This window comes from Orcinus orca, chromosome 3 (assembly GCF_937001465.1).
Source record: "Orcinus orca chromosome 3, mOrcOrc1.1, whole genome shotgun sequence".
NCBI classification, from domain to species: Eukaryota; Metazoa; Chordata; class Mammalia; order Artiodactyla; family Delphinidae; genus Orcinus; species Orcinus orca.
The window spans coordinates 168,212,423-168,228,526 of NC_064561.1; the positions used below are offsets into that span (position 1 = coordinate 168,212,423).

At 34.2% G+C, this 16,104-nt stretch overlaps 1 protein-coding gene across 1 annotated transcript in view; it reads left to right on the forward strand.

The window, feature by feature from the left end:
- The window catches only part of CDH18 (cadherin 18), a 1,015,987-nt gene that overhangs the window by 268,228 nt on the left and 731,655 nt on the right, over window positions 1–16,104 (forward strand). Inside the window, exon 2 of the mRNA XM_049707304.1 lies at window positions 10,788–10,849. The gene's annotated coding sequence lies outside the window, so the exon portion shown is untranslated. The remainder of the gene's footprint in view (window positions 1–10,787; window positions 10,850–16,104) is intronic.

Genomic DNA, 16,104 nt, shown 5'->3' on the forward strand with positions numbered 1-16,104 from the left:
GGTGATTTCCACACGACTCCCTCCCATCCTTTTCCTGTCTTAGTGGACTTATATAAGTCTCTCTGAGTAAATGCTAAGAGCAAATTTTCTAATACCATATTTTTCCCCCAGGGTACAAGTAGAGATTTTTCACAACCATCAGTAACATATAGTTAGGCCATTATCTACATTTTTGCTAACTTTTGATATCACTGGTTTTTGTTTGTATTGAGTGTCAAGTTGAGCTATTTATTTACTAGTGAGGATTACCACGTATTATGTTTTTATAGTTATTTCCTCTTCTATGAAGTGGTGTTCAGTAATATCTTTCTCTTTCTTTTTCTCTGTCTGTCTCTTTTTCCTGCAAGTATAGAGTGCTGAAGATTATAATAATTCTTAGTACAGTAGGGAGCCACTTGCTTGATTTATGCTAAGAAACAAGCAATTTTACTTACGATTTTTTCTTTCTTTCTTTTTTTTTTTTGGTCAGTGGCCCTGTCAACATAGTGAAAATAGTAAATATAACATTGAAGTACTGTTAAAATAGTTTCAACCTCACACATCTCCTGATAGGGTCTCAGGGGTCTCCAGGGGTCTAGGGACCACACTTCAAGAAGTGAAGCCTTCATGAAATTTCTATGTCACATTTTCAGTACCTGAGATTTTATGCAAATGTATCACATGGAAAAACAACATAAATCAGACATAACGTAGATAGACATTTTTAATGAATAATAGTATACATAATTATTGCTCTCAGTTATTATGTTTCTTTCAACATTGTGAACACACATTGAAGGAGACTTGCCTAGTTATTGCTCTGTGAGCCCTTTATGCCAAGGCTACTAAATCATTATCATTTAAGAATATAATTAGCACATCTCATTAGCTAATGAAGATAATGACCATTAAAATTCTTTCCCACTTTATGGTTTCCCCTTTATCACAATTTAACAACAATGTCGCTTCAGGGTAATAACAAAAAATGGCTTACAAATGACCCTTCTACTAATGAATGAGCGGCACCTTGTAGCAAGGAACAAAGGATTATTTATTCATTGCACTCCTAATTATATTATGTAGTGGAGTTGTACTGCTGATGTCTTTCTAATGTGATTCAGTCAAAATGTTCTGTTTTATCATTATGTTAAAAGTACAAAGCCAAACCTCACAGTATGTGATTATTTTTCTTTAGCAAACCTTACTAATGGAATAGAGTCAGTTTCTACATTCCAAGCTGTAAAGTGATAGATTATAACGATTAATGCATATAGACTATAAAAGTATTTCATAAGTAAAATGTCCTTATTTTTAAATTCAAAATTTTCTTTCAACTCATTTTGTTTTTTTGATTTTTTTCATATTTTTAACATATAAACACATTTTAAAATATTTGAAAAAAATTTAAATGTTCTACTGATAATTATTCACTTTCACAAAAGGATAATACTGAAGGAAAACATTTTTGGACGTTGCTAAAACAAATGCATTTACTTTAACTATATAAATCAAAAATTCACTGAGGGCTTCCCTGGTGGCGCAGTGGTTGAGAGTCTGCCTGCCGATGCAGGGGACACGGGTTCGTGCCCCGGTCCGGGAAGACCCCACATCTCGCGGAGCGGCTGGGCCCGTGAGCCATGGCCGCTGAGCCTGCGCGTCCGGAGCCTGTGCTCCGCAACGGGAGAGGCCACAGCAGTGAGAGGCCCGCGTACCGCAAAAAAAAAAAAAAAAAAAAAAAAAAAAAAATTCACTGATTCCTAATATCACTTTGAGGGTAGTTTCATTAGTTTTCTGTGGCCATGAACAAATTACCACAAGCTTAGGTTAAAACATCTATTTGTTATTTCATTGTTTCTGTGACTCAGGGGTCCAGACCTGGGTTATCTGGCTCTCACAAGGGTGAACAATGAGTTAACTGGGACTACAGGCCCATCTGAGGCTCAGGATCTTCTTCTAAGCGTATTCTTTTTTGGAAGAAATTAGTTCCACACAATCCATCTTCTTGCTGGCTGTCTGCCAGATGTCTCTCTCAGATTCTGACGTTAGTCCTCAAGTCTTAGTCAAACATGGCAACTTATTTCTGCAAAACCAGCAGGAGAATCAGCCTGCTATACAGAGTTTTATATATCATAATATAATCATGGATTGACTACTCTATCACATTCTTAGTTCTTGCCCACACTAAAGTAGAGATGATTATACACAGTCAGTACACCAGGGGGGCGGGCATCTGCCCACCTCTGACCCCCAACTAATTAAGACCGTCTGAAATGTAAATTATATTTACCACCTTCCAGTGTTCTCGGGGCTTTATTTCATTACAATGCCAGCTCAGAGTCCAAAATCTAAATCAGGCCAGGTGTAGATGATAGGCCTGGATGCAGTCCATGAAGTAGATCTCCTGGGGCACATTCTTCTCCATCTGTGGACCTGGAAAACCAAAGGGACAAGCTATCAGCTTCCAACACTCCTGACTTACAATGGCAGGTCAGGCACAGAACAACAGTTTTAAACATTCTGATTCAAAAAAAGGGAAAGTAAACATGAATAACTGGTCCATAATAATTCTGAAATGGGTTGTTCTTCGTTGGGTATTAAAGCCTACAAAAAAGCTTTTGTGACTTTTGGCTTCACCCCTTGAGCTTTTGGTTGAGAAAAATCTGTAGGCACATCCCTAATCACTTGAAAAACACTAAGTGTGACTAAATCCTCCAACATTTTGATCTTTCTAAGGTTTTAACTAAAGGTTGTACAGTTCCACCCTCAGTCTCTTCTCTATGCCAGATTTCCAGCAGTTACTTATGACTTTTAGCATCTTTTGCCATCTGGAGAGCCAATAACTTTAAAGTCATCTAGTTCTGCTTCTTTTTGTTTAGCAATTCTTCCCTAAATTTATCTCTCTCCTTTTGCATGTTCCTATAATCAGCAAGAAGAAACTAGGCAGCACTTTTGGCATTACCTAGAGGTCCAAGTCTGTCATTTATAAATTCAAATTCCCACATAACTGCAGGACACAGTTTTACAAATCTTTTGTCACTGTATGACAGAGGTTTTCCCTCGTATAGTTTTCAGTAACATGTTCCTCACTTCCTTCTGGACCCTCCCTGGCAGGATCTTCCAAATCCAGATTTCAAACTAACAATCTGTTGAAGGGAATGTAGGCTTTCCCTCTCATGCTCCTTAAAATTTTTCCAGTCTCCAGCAACTTCCTGGTTTCAAAGCTAGTCACACATTTTAAAATAATTTTTGTTGTTATTGTTGTACCAGCACCTCAATTCCAAATATCAAAATCGTTATGCATTTCTATGCTGTGTACTAAATTATCTGGAAGTTTCCATGGGTCAGATGTCTAGGCATAGCTTAACTGTGTTCTCGACTTAGGGTTTCGCTAGTTAAAATGGTATGAACCTCAGGGTCAAAATACTTGGAATTCACTTTGGTGACTAATGCCAGCTTTCTCTGAGATCGTTTTTACCCCAAACCAGCCAAAAGCTATTTCATGGCTATTTAGGTATTTTAAGACTCGATTTCTGTTTAACAGTTATTATATTGGGCACAAGTATGATAATGATAATGGTAATCACAAACATTTACATCATAGGAACTGGATATTGTATTGAAAAAAATTAAAAGGTACAATGACTGTGAATGCCACAGTTAATTTTTTCATGAATTATTTAATAGATTATTGCAAATTCAATATAATATTTGAATTATCCTTTAGAAGTTAAATAGAGCATTAAAGTATCCAAGTTTATGTGGAGTTTTAACATTACAAATACCTACAACTTTTCACGTGATGGGCTTGCCCAGTCTACATTTAAATTCAGTTATTGGAATGCTGCTGAAACCAATATGGTATAGAAAGAGCAAATTAAATGAATGAATAAATGGTAAAGAAATAGTTTCATTTCTCTCTGTTCCTCCTCCATTTAAAAACCTGGTTGAAAATTATTTCTTTTGTATTTATGTTTTCTTGTTATGAAAACCTCTCACCCAGTGGCCAAACTGATAAGTTGACAGAATAGTGGAACACGATCCATGAAGCCTTCTTTAACATTTCATACATTGAACTTTGCGTTGTTGCTTTGTCATTGTTTCACTATGATCTCCTTGAGGGTGCGTACTAGAGTCTCTTCCTTGTATATCCAGGTCATATTACCAAGCCTGGTATGTAAGAGTTTAGCCATAAGTATTTGAATGGCTACATGAATGAACTAAGTGTGTATAGAACTAAGTTGTTTTTAATGTTTAGACTTGTAATTTTTTTTTTTTTTTTTGTGGTACGCGGGCCTCTCACTGCTGTGGCCTCTCCCGTTGCGGAGCACAGGCTCCGGACGCGCAGGCTCAGCGGCCATGGCTCACAGGCCTAGCTGCTCTGCGGCATGTGGGATCTTCCCAGACTGGGGCACGAACCCGTGTCCCCTGCATCGGCAGGTGGACTCTCAACCACTGTGCCCCCAGGGAAGCCCTAGACTTGTAATATTTTGATAAGGAATAGGGTCTTATAAGCCAAAATCTGTGGTAGCAGCTGGCCTACTTGAATTCTACAATGGACTGCTTACTTTGACCCTCAAGTTTTTATTTTTTCCTGGAGATAAATGTGCCCTATTTTATTCTCTGATTCTCTTTTCTGTCTCCTTTTAATATGGAATTTCATTGAAGAAAACATTGTGTTCTGTTCTATTCCAGATTTTCATCCATTTCTATGGCTGTAATATTATTTGATTTTGATTTACTTCTATATTTACACCTATATCTACAGGTGATAGATAACATATCTATCAATGTTCTAGTCCTCTCTATATGTCTACATGAAAATATTTTTATCTTGAAATCACTCTATCTCTCTCTCTCTCTCCACACACACACACACACACACACACACACACACCACTCAAGTTGTTTTATTTTGTGGAATTATCACAGCTTTTCAATTTTCAGGCTCCGTTGTCCAATTAAGTACCAAATCATAGAGACTCTTTGTTAACTAACTGTTCTCATTCATCTTTTCTTCATCATTTCTATTGCTATCACCCTAGTAAACATAACTGTTTCTTCTTATGTCTACAATGGTAGTGATACATATAATAATGGGTCTTTATACCTCTTTCTGCTACCTCTTTCTTCATATACATACCGTGTGCTACTTTTCCACTGCTATTTATAAATCTCTAATCATTAAATGCATCAATATCTTTTAATCCTGAAGTAAAATCTTTGGGCAGAGCCAGACATACAATTTATAAAATTTCCATAGGTTAGTCTTATATATAATTAGGCACTAAGAAGCTATAAGCATATTTTAATCTAGAAAAATAAATAATAGAAATTATATTTTGAAAGAATACTCTTAAACTAGTACCCTAGTCTTAGAATAAAGACAGACCTCTTTGTCAGGTGTTCAAGAGTCACTTTGCCAATCCAACATTATCTCTCATTGCTCTTTTCTGTGAGGTTTCATCCATTTACATCTGACATTTTGGGAATGTTTTCCTCCTTCTATAAATATTACATATTTACAAGCATTAACTATGTCATATTCATATGTTCCTGCTCACTATTATGTCATGAATGCTTCCCCATGTCCTTAAAATCTTCACATATAATTTAATTGGCTACATACAACTGTAGTTTAATTTTTAATATTTTATATTATTTTAAATGTTATCTTTATCACAAGAGATTCTCTAATGAATCTTTCTGTAGGTAAATATTTGCCTTAATTTAAAATCATTCCTGTGGATATTTCCAAATTGATTGACTGATAACCTGGTATTACATAATTCTACTCATATTCATAATTTTCCAGGTTCATGAAGTATATTATTTTAGGTCCATTCAAGGTAGACTCTAAGTTAAAGAATCAGAGTTTACAAAAACAGAAAAGGTAAGTAACTTGCTGACAGTGATCCAGCTAGTAAGTGCATAACTTGGGTTTTTAAGCAAATGATTTGACTTCAGACCTATTGCCTTCCCACCACATGTGCAGTAAAGTGGCAGAGTATATAGGCTATATTGCAGGTTGACTTAACTGTGAAGAAGACTAGGAGATAGAGATTACTATGCAGGAGATTAATTGGCTGGTAATATTTACATGAAAACATGTGTAAGGAAAAAGAAGGAAGAAAATGGAAATAAGCAGCAGAAGAAGTTAAGTTCTGAGGTAACTGCAAAATAGGACTCAACAGACTATATGAGGAATTCTGATGATGGATGACCCTTTAGTGCTTTATCTACTTGGGATAAGGGGACCAAGTCTTTATATCTCAATGACAGTCTGTTATTGAATATTAGCTTTCCTGGGAGGAGGACGTGACCTTGGGAGAGAAGCTTATTTCAACAGAGATCTTTAAATACATTATTTTCTCACTGATATTCGTACAGATAAATTCTGATTCTTAAAAAAACAGAAACAAAAGCAATATAACACTTGAATTTGTCTTTGGGTTGGTATAGTTCTTACAAAGCACAATCAAATAGTTCTGTCATCATACTTAATTGTGAGAAACTTGAAGATTTCCTGCTATGATCAGGTATAAGTCAAGGATGACCCCCCTCACCATTCCTTTTAAAAATCTAATAAAAGTTTTAAGTAATGAAATAAAAAAGAAAAGGAAATAAAAAGGTATGAAGATTGGGAAAGAAGAAATAAAACTGTCTTTGTTTGCAGATGACATGATTGTCCATGCAGAAAATCCAAAAGGACTGACCAAAAAACTTCTAGAACTAATAAGTGATTATAACAAGGTTGCATGATACAAGGTTAATACACAAAAGTGTATTATCAGCAATGGACCAAGTGGAATTTGAAATCAAATATACAATAGCATTTACATATGCACTCAAAAAATGAAATAGTTAGGGACAAATCCAACCAAATATGTACAAGATCTGAATGAAGAAAACTACAGAATGCTGATGAACAAAATCAAAGAAGAACTAAATACATGGAGAGATTCCATATTCATGATTAGGAAGACAATATTGTCAAGATTTCAGTTCTTCCCAACTTGATCTATAAATTCAATTAATTCCTACCAAAAGCCCAGCCACTTATTTTGTGGATATCACCAAAGTGATTCTAAAGTTTATATGGAATGGGAACTTCTCTGGTGGCACAGTGGTTAAGAATCTTCCTGCCAATGCAGGGGACATGGCTTTGAGCCCTGGTCCAGGTACATCCCACATGCCATGGAGCAGCTAAGCCCATGTGCCTCAACTACTGAGCCTGCACTCTAGAGTCCGTGAGCCACAACTACTGAGCCCGTGTGTGACAAGTACTGAAGCCCACGTGCCTAGAGCCTATGCTTGGCAACAAGAGAAGCCACTGCAATGAGAAACCTGCACATTGCAACGAAGAGTAGCCCCTGCTCACCACAATTAGAGAAAGCCCGTGCACAGCAACCAAGACCAAATGCATCCAAAAATAAATAAATAAGTGTATTTTTAAAATAAATAAATAAATAAAATAAAGTTTATACGGAATGGCAAAAGACAGAATAACCAACACATGATTCAAGGAGAAGAACAAAGCTGGAGGACTGACACTAACTGACTTACTATACATCTACAGTAATCAAGACAATGCAGTGTTGTGAAAGACCAGTTGAGTAAATCAACAGAAAATAATAAAAACAGGATATAGACCAGCCCCCATATATATAGTCAACTGATCTTTAACAAAGGAGTAAGGGCAATACAATGGAACAAACATAGTTTCTTCAACAAATAGTGCTTGAACAAATGGATATCCACATGCAAAGAAAAAAAGAATCTAGGCACAGACCTTATAACTTTCACAAAAATTAACTCAAAATGAAGCACAGAACTTCATGTAAAATGCAAAAGTATGAAAGTTTTAGAAAATAATATAGGAGAAGCCAAGATGACCTTGTGTAAGGTGATGACTTTTTAGATACAACACCAAAGGCACAAACCGTGAAAGAAATAATTGACACTCTGGACTTCATTAAAATTAAAAACTTCTGCTTTGCAAATGACAATATAAATAGAATCAGAAGACAAACCATGGACTGGAAGAAAACATTTGCAAAAGTCTCGTCTGATAAAAGATTCTTATCCTAAATATACAAAGAACCCTTAAAACCCAACAATAATAAACCAATCTGATTTTTAAAATGGACTCAAGACCTTGATAGATATTTCACCAAAGAAGATATACAGATAGCAGATAAATATGTGAAAAGATGTTCCACATGATATGTCATGAGAGAAATGCGAATTTAAAAAATAAGATACTGCAACACACCTATTATAACTGCCAAACTCCAGAACAGTGACAACAGCAAATGCCAGTGAGGATGTGGAACAATAAGAATTCTCATTTATTGCTGGTGGGAATGCAAAATGGTACAGTCACTTTGTAAGGCAGTTTGGTGACTTCTTACAAAACTAAACATACTCTTACTATGCAATTCAAAATCACAGTCCTGGGTATTTACCTCAAAGAGTGGAAATCATATCCACACAGAAGCCTGCATACTTTATTCACAGCAGCTTTACTCATAATTACTAAAACTTGGAAGCAACCAAGATTCCTACAGTGGATGAATGGATAAACAAACTGGTACATCCAGACAATGGCATGTTATTCAGCACTAAAAAATGTGAGTTATCAAGTCATTAAAAGATATGGAGAAACCTTAAATACATATTACGGATAGAAGCCAATCTGGAAAGGCTATATACTGCATGATTTCTGGAAAAGGCAAAACTATGAAAACTATAAAGAGGTCAACGTTTTCCAGGAATTGGGAAGGGGAGAATGAATAGTTAGAGCACAGAGGATTTCAAGGGCAGTGAAAATACTCTGCATGATACCCTAATAATGAATATATGTCATACATTTCTACAAACCCATAGAACGTACAATTCCACGAGTGAACCATATGTGAACTGTGGACTTTGGGTGATTATGATATGTCAGTGTAAGTTTATAAATAGTAATAAATATACCACTCTGGTAGGGAATGGTGATAATGAGAGAGGCTATGCATGTTGTGGCAGAGGATATATTGGAAATCTCTGTATCGTCCCTTTAACATTGCTATGAACCTTAAACTGCTCTAAAACAATAATATCTTAATAAAATAAAATTAAATTAAATCAAAGGATTATTGTATTACCCCGGCATGTCTCTTTTTTTGTTATTTTTGGACAACATGGAAAGACTTTAGTTTCTGTGAATATATAATAAGCCTGTAATTATGAAAGAGATTTGAAATCAAGTAGAATACAATGTAACATGAATACCTTTGAAACAGTGACCTATGTAGTAAGTGAGAATACATTTTGATGTGACTACATATATATTTTCTTTTTTTTTTTTTTCGCGGTGCGCGGGCCCCTCACTGTTGTGGCCTCTCCCGTTGTGGAGCACAGGCTCTGGACGCGCAGGCTCAGCGGCCGTGGCTCACGGGACCAGCCGCTCCACAGCATATGGGATCCTCCCGGACCCGGGCACAAACCCGTGTCCCCTGCATCGGCAGGCGGACTCTCAACCACTGTGCCACCAGGGAAGCCCCATATATATTTTCTAAAATATTCCTTCTCTAGTTAGAAGTGTACTTTTTTATTACTTTAAGAGCTCAGAAGTGCAAATTAGTATTTGTTGAAATTGTCTCTAAAATAATTGTTGACTTTTAAAATATTAGGCACACAGAAATAGCTGAAGTAGAGGCAAGATAGGTGTGATTTAATAGGAAACTAAAATATATGTTCCCTAATAAGGGGACATTATTATAAATCCTTTCCAGAAAGTATTTGGCTGAATTTTTCCCTTAAGTTTGAGTAAATATTTGCAGCACAGAAGATGGAGTTATTCATTGGTGACATCTCCTGGTTGACTGAGCAGTTTTCACTAAGCTAAGAATAATTATAAACTAACGTTCTTTTGCCGAATTTTAAAAAGTTAAATTAGAGAACTTTGTCACAATTAGCATCAGTGCTGTGCGTCAGGCCATACACATGGAAGAGAGTGCCTTATTTCCAGCAATGAAGCAGAGATGAAATGACCATCCATATGCTATTGGTCTCATTTCCAACAGGTCTATGATAACCTATGCAGAGAATGTAAGCTACACATAAGCCCCCACGTGCTCACACATGAGTTACCCTCTGGTAGAACATTCAAATAACCCAAAACTTCAAAATTACTCCTTGCAAACCCCTGACGCCCCTCAACTCAAATCATGCACTGGGGTGCCTGCATCATGCACTATTAATGAGTGATTCTAGTTCCCAATTACAGGGCACCTGAACGCTGTATCATCACCAGTTCCTAAACTCAAACTTAGAAATCAGTCACTTCAGGCTTTACTTTTCCTCTTGTTTTAGGAAAGGCTGTATTGAAGAGGTCAGAGTTCTGAAACACAACCATGAGAGAACACACATATTGGGAGCCTAGGGAGGCTGAAGCTTCTGAGTAGTATGTGTTCTAAAGGAATCTGAGACTTTTTGCTTTCAATAGATGGATAGATAATAGGTAGACAAATAGATAATCGTGATGTCCAAACTACTTCAAATCTCTTTCTCTTAACAGTGCTCCTGGGACCTATGACTATGCTCTGAAAAACAAAAATCTGGCAGTTCAAGTCCCTCAATATTTTGCCTCTTCAAAAACTGTATTTGCTATCCATCCCCTGTTATGTTCTCATGAGTTGGATTCTTGAGTGGTATGGAGAATTTTGTAATAAACTATTACCTTTTATAGCTATGCATATTATATATGATATAGATGTCAAAAAGTTTCTCATATATTTTTTCCTTTTATTTTTCCTCTTCAGGACCCAATCACAGCCATACATAAGAAAATATACCACCAAACATTCATAAAGTGAATTACAAGGTAAAATTTTCTATGTAATATCTGTTATATAAAAAATGTTGTAGAAATGTAAAAATGTTGTCATATAGCTTCTCTTAAAGATCTTTATAGCTATTCTGAGATACTTAGAGGTTTGGCAGTGCAATTTTCTTCTGTATTTTAAGATCACTCATTAAAAAATCTAATCTCTTCCATTATTTCCTCTAATAAATTTTGGAACTCTTTCTCACGGGCATACTTTTCAAATGCCATAGAACCAGCAAAGGTACATTGACATTAGGTTGACTTTCTTGTTTTTCTATTTTTTTTTTTTAAGTGAAAGCTCAAGAAAGAGACTGACATGTAAAATAGATTTAAAAACTATTTCTAAGTTATAATTTTGTACATGTGTGTGCTTGGAATACATAGAGAAATCTGATTATGTATGTTTTATCAATCATTTGAACTTATTGCTAGATGTAGATCTCTTTCCTAATGGACATTGGATTTATGTTTTATAACATCTTTAAACATCAGAGTCTAGAGATATAACAGTTTCTGGCTATTAATCATCATTTATCTGTATAAATCTGTTTTATAGATAGGGTTTATTAAAACAATGATACTTATACTTGAATAATAAGTATAATAAGTATAGATACTGAAAAATTTAATAAATAGTAGATAAAAATAATAGTGCACCCTCTAACATTTTGGTGAGTGACTAATGAGATCTGATACAAAATTGCCTTACATTATAAGAAACATCTTCTTGAACATCTGAATTTCTTGTGAAAAGATGAAATATCAGAATACAGCCATGAGATCAAAAGTACTGTTTTAATTTATTTTGTATAAAGTATATTTCACCACACATATTCTGTATAATTGCCTGACTTTTTAGGTAAGTATGCAAAAATCTTATTAAATCCTGCTCATTTATAGTAACAGAAAGGATTAAAAATGTTGATATTTCAAAACATTCAATATTTTCAAAGTCAAATTCTGTTGTTTCATGTAACGTGCTTGTTATTATTTTAGAAACAGACCTCTAAGTATGGATATGTTTTGTGATAATATATTAAATGTAAAAACAAACATAAAATCTAAACCATTATGTTCCATTCATTTCAAACAAAGATATAAAGTAATACAGTTTTCAAATGTAGGCCCCTCCTTCCTCATCCATATCACCTGTGTCTGTCATGAGTGCCCCACTCAGGACACGACAAAGTTAACCATGTTGGAAACCCTTAGAAAGGGTGAGTTTTCTTATCACATAGGTTCAAAACTTATTTGTTTCGCAGATGAATTTTGTTTGAAAATGCATTTTTGGATGCAGGAACATACGGGAGTTAAAAAAAAAGAAATTGTGTTATGAAAGGTTTGTGGCATACATAGGTTAATTATCTTAGTAATAAATTATCAATACTTTCTTACAAATAAACAAGACTTTACCTATCATCATGAGTATACTTCCTCATTACAGGAAAAGCACAGTAGGTTTGTGTGTGTGTGTGTGTTTGTGTATGTGTGTGTGTGAAAAAATTTACCTTCATTTTCATGCCGCAGGATATGAATTAAACATAAATAACTTTGAAAATTGAAATACTAATGTATAATTTATTATTACATTATTTATTATATTTATATCTTACAGTGCCATCCTTAAAATTGTAGGTAATTGTAAACAGAATTATATTTACACTAAATCATTTGTTCTGCATGTGAGAGCTAAGATTCATTGCACACCTTCTGAAAGGGTTATATTAGAGCACGTAGGGCATCACACATTTTATTGTATTATAAGGCAAAGCTTAATTAGACTTTTAATGTTAGTCCAAGTTTTCATGGCTTTAGGTCAGATTTAGAAAGGGGTCTATGCAATATAAAAAGGAAGAATATGACACTGTTTACCAAGTGAATTTAAGTATAAGTGTACTTGTCAAGTTCAAAATTAATGCAACTTACTAAAAAAAGGAGAAAAGAAAAAAACGTTAAAAAAGAGATTTTACACCACTTGTTTCTGTGAATTAAAGTCTAACCATATATTTATATTGATTTTAAGCTAAATCTCACTTAAACTTTGACTCAAGTTTCTTTAACTATATTGTAAAATATAATATTTGAGGATGTAAATATCAAGACAATATCAGTATTTAATAAATTAAGACAGACGTGAGATTAATATCCTTGAGAAACGAAATTTTTGCCACTACATTGGTTTGTAGTTTTCCTCTCAATCTACATCTTTTTTTTTTTAATCTCCAGTTTACAACCAGCAGTGTCCGACATAAAGGGCTTACATTTCAGAAGAATATTCATACTCTACTTCTCTTCTACAATATCACAGGAAACCTTGCATCAAACTTTTCTTAGAAAGACAATTTTCAGAAAGGCATATGTCCACTTTAAATTTATGATTAAATTGTTTTTAATAGACAAATCAATTAAATTAAAAAACAACAGAATTCAAAATAAACCTGTTGAATATTTAATGGAGTAGAACTGAAAACTTCATTCTAAGTTATAAAATAGTTAGTAGCTGTTTCATAATTTAAAAAAATATATCAACTTTGGTAGATAATCAAATATACAAGTTTATATATTTAAATGAAGTTAATGTGAGTACACAATTTATACATATTGTCACTCAAAATTTACCTCATGCCATTTTCAATGGATTATTATATTCTTTTACGATTATGGGGAAATAGCATAATGCATGTTTACTTAAGTTATTTAATATTTACCCTTCGCTTTTCTCATCTCAAAAATGTGAGTACTAACATATTTCTGTTCTATAAATTTCTATAAATACTACTTCATACAGTTTATGTTATCTATCTATCTGTTACACTTACCTGATAGTAGTTTCAGGTTTTTCTGTTTGTTTGTTTCCATGTACTTTCTTTTAAATATTCCTTATATGATTACATAAAGAAACGAAGAAAAGTGCATAACTTTCTGATGACAACATGTAACAGACTGTATAATTCTGTAGTCATTAATATGACTGCATCTTACAAATGACTAATATTGAATGCTCCCAGAGATCGGTGCTTATAAACTCATTTACTCCTCAAAGCTATGCTATGATATAGGTATGACTATTCTAGAGAAGAACTGTGGATAAAATAGAAATGGCATGATTTTTATAGGACTTTAGATAATTATTTTTAAATATCAGCTAAAAAATAAAATATGATTATATTAAGTTCAACATTTGCTCACATGTTTATTCTTAAGTACAGAGGAGTAAAACTTATCATCAAATGATGCCAAACAATCAGTATGGGGCCTCTACATACAAAATGTCACCTGGGATTGATGCTTGTCTGGGTTCAGTTTAAACTGGTAAAAACTGTGGTTTCTAGTTGCAGTTGTTAAGATGTATGTACTCTGTAAAAAGAAGTAATTCTGAAAAGGAACATCACGGACTACTGTGCTAAAGAGAAAAGGCGCCCTCCACATTTTCATTGTTTCTGCTGCCACTTGTTTGGATGTTAGAGTCCATGGCAAGGAGAGTGCGTGCTTATTTCTCTAGGTTGAAAGTTTTTGTCTTGTCATGTAGCCATGGCAGATTCATGAGCACCTTCTATCCTCTGAAGGATAGAATCAAGCTGACAGTTCATAAGGAAGAACATGATTATGTACTTTCTAATCTCTTTCACATTTGTTGATGAACAGCACTATCCATGCTGCTCTAAGTCAAACATTTATCCCTTTTCATTTAGTCAACAGTGTCATCTATTTGACACGTCTCACTGAAGAAATAACTTTCAACGAGTCTGCATTAAATCCGTCTCTTCAATATTTAAATCTCACCAAAATCTTCAACTTCTTATAAAATAACCTTAAAAGAAACATTGTTTAATTCAGTGATCACACACTTAAAGTTCAATTTACATAAATCAAAGAAAAAGTATTTAGTATATATTGATGAATAAAGAGTGACATTTTCTTGGAAGATAACAAGTGAATAAATTATCAATTTGAAGAAAATGAATGAATCTTTTGAAGTATAATGTCCTCTCTGAGTTAATTACAGTTATTTTCAAACCTTTCCTTGTTTCTAAATATTCTATCACTTTTCATTGTTATTAAATTTTCCCCTTTGTTATTATCTACCAGTCTCTACTTACTGTTAAGTCATAATGCCTAAATGCGGAGACTTAAACTACCAGAATTTTCCTTTTCCCCTTAAACATGTGACTTTGTCTCACTTCTTACAGAATGCCAATTCTATCTTACCAAGTTTATCTTCACAACAGTAGTTAACTAACTGTATTGAGGAAAGTATCTTTAACTTACTTGCATTTATAGTCTACCTTTCTGCATTCCCTCCCCTCTGGTTAAAGCATACTACTTGGTATAAAATAGATTAGTAAATATTAATTAAATTGAACTAAGGGACAAAAGTGGTGAAGAGCTAGTTTAATACAGTATGGCTCCTAAAATACACAAAGGAGTATCAGAGATTAGAGGTTTGGTGAGAGATGAGGGAGGAACATCTTGACTACTCATTAGCCTGAACTAGTTTATTAGATTAGCAAATTGTTAGGCTGGATAGTTTTGAAGGCATTAACTGTGAAGAAATGAATTGTGATTGACATGGTTCCAGTGGATGGGGAGAAAGCCAGAAAGATGTCAGAAGGCTAAGCTGAGCTCAAGAAAGGCTGAGTGTAGAGTAGCTGGTGAACCTATCATGTGATGTTTCCTTAATTAAAGAAAAAAAATTCCCAAATGCTGGATATTTTCACTTAACCCGTATAAATTATTGGATGCCCAGCCCAAGACAGTTACTAAGTGACTGGGATACATAATTTCATTTATTATTTAGAATAATACAATTTTATTGCCTCCATTTTATTGATGAGGAAGCTAAACCTGGATTGATTGTGCGTCCTTCTGGTACCAATCCTTTGCTCTTAACCATCAGGAATGTATATAGTTATATTCAATCAGATATGTACCATGTTTGAGGTACTCTGGTATTTGGAATTATTGGTTTCTTTCTAATTGTGGACTCACATTTTCACTTCCTGCTTTCCTTTAAGTAAGATACTAGAACTCCTACTTCAAAATCCCTTCAAAACGTGCAAATTTTTGTTTCTTTATGGATTTTTTTTTGCTCAGAGTTTGCATACCTTTCATCAAATTCTCAATAGATCTAGGTTTTAAGTAAATAAAAAAAAACAATAACAAAGGGATAGAAAAAAATCATACTACAATATGGATCATTTGGAAAACACAGCTGCATTTGTAAGTGGTCCTAATTACAGTATGCAATAATT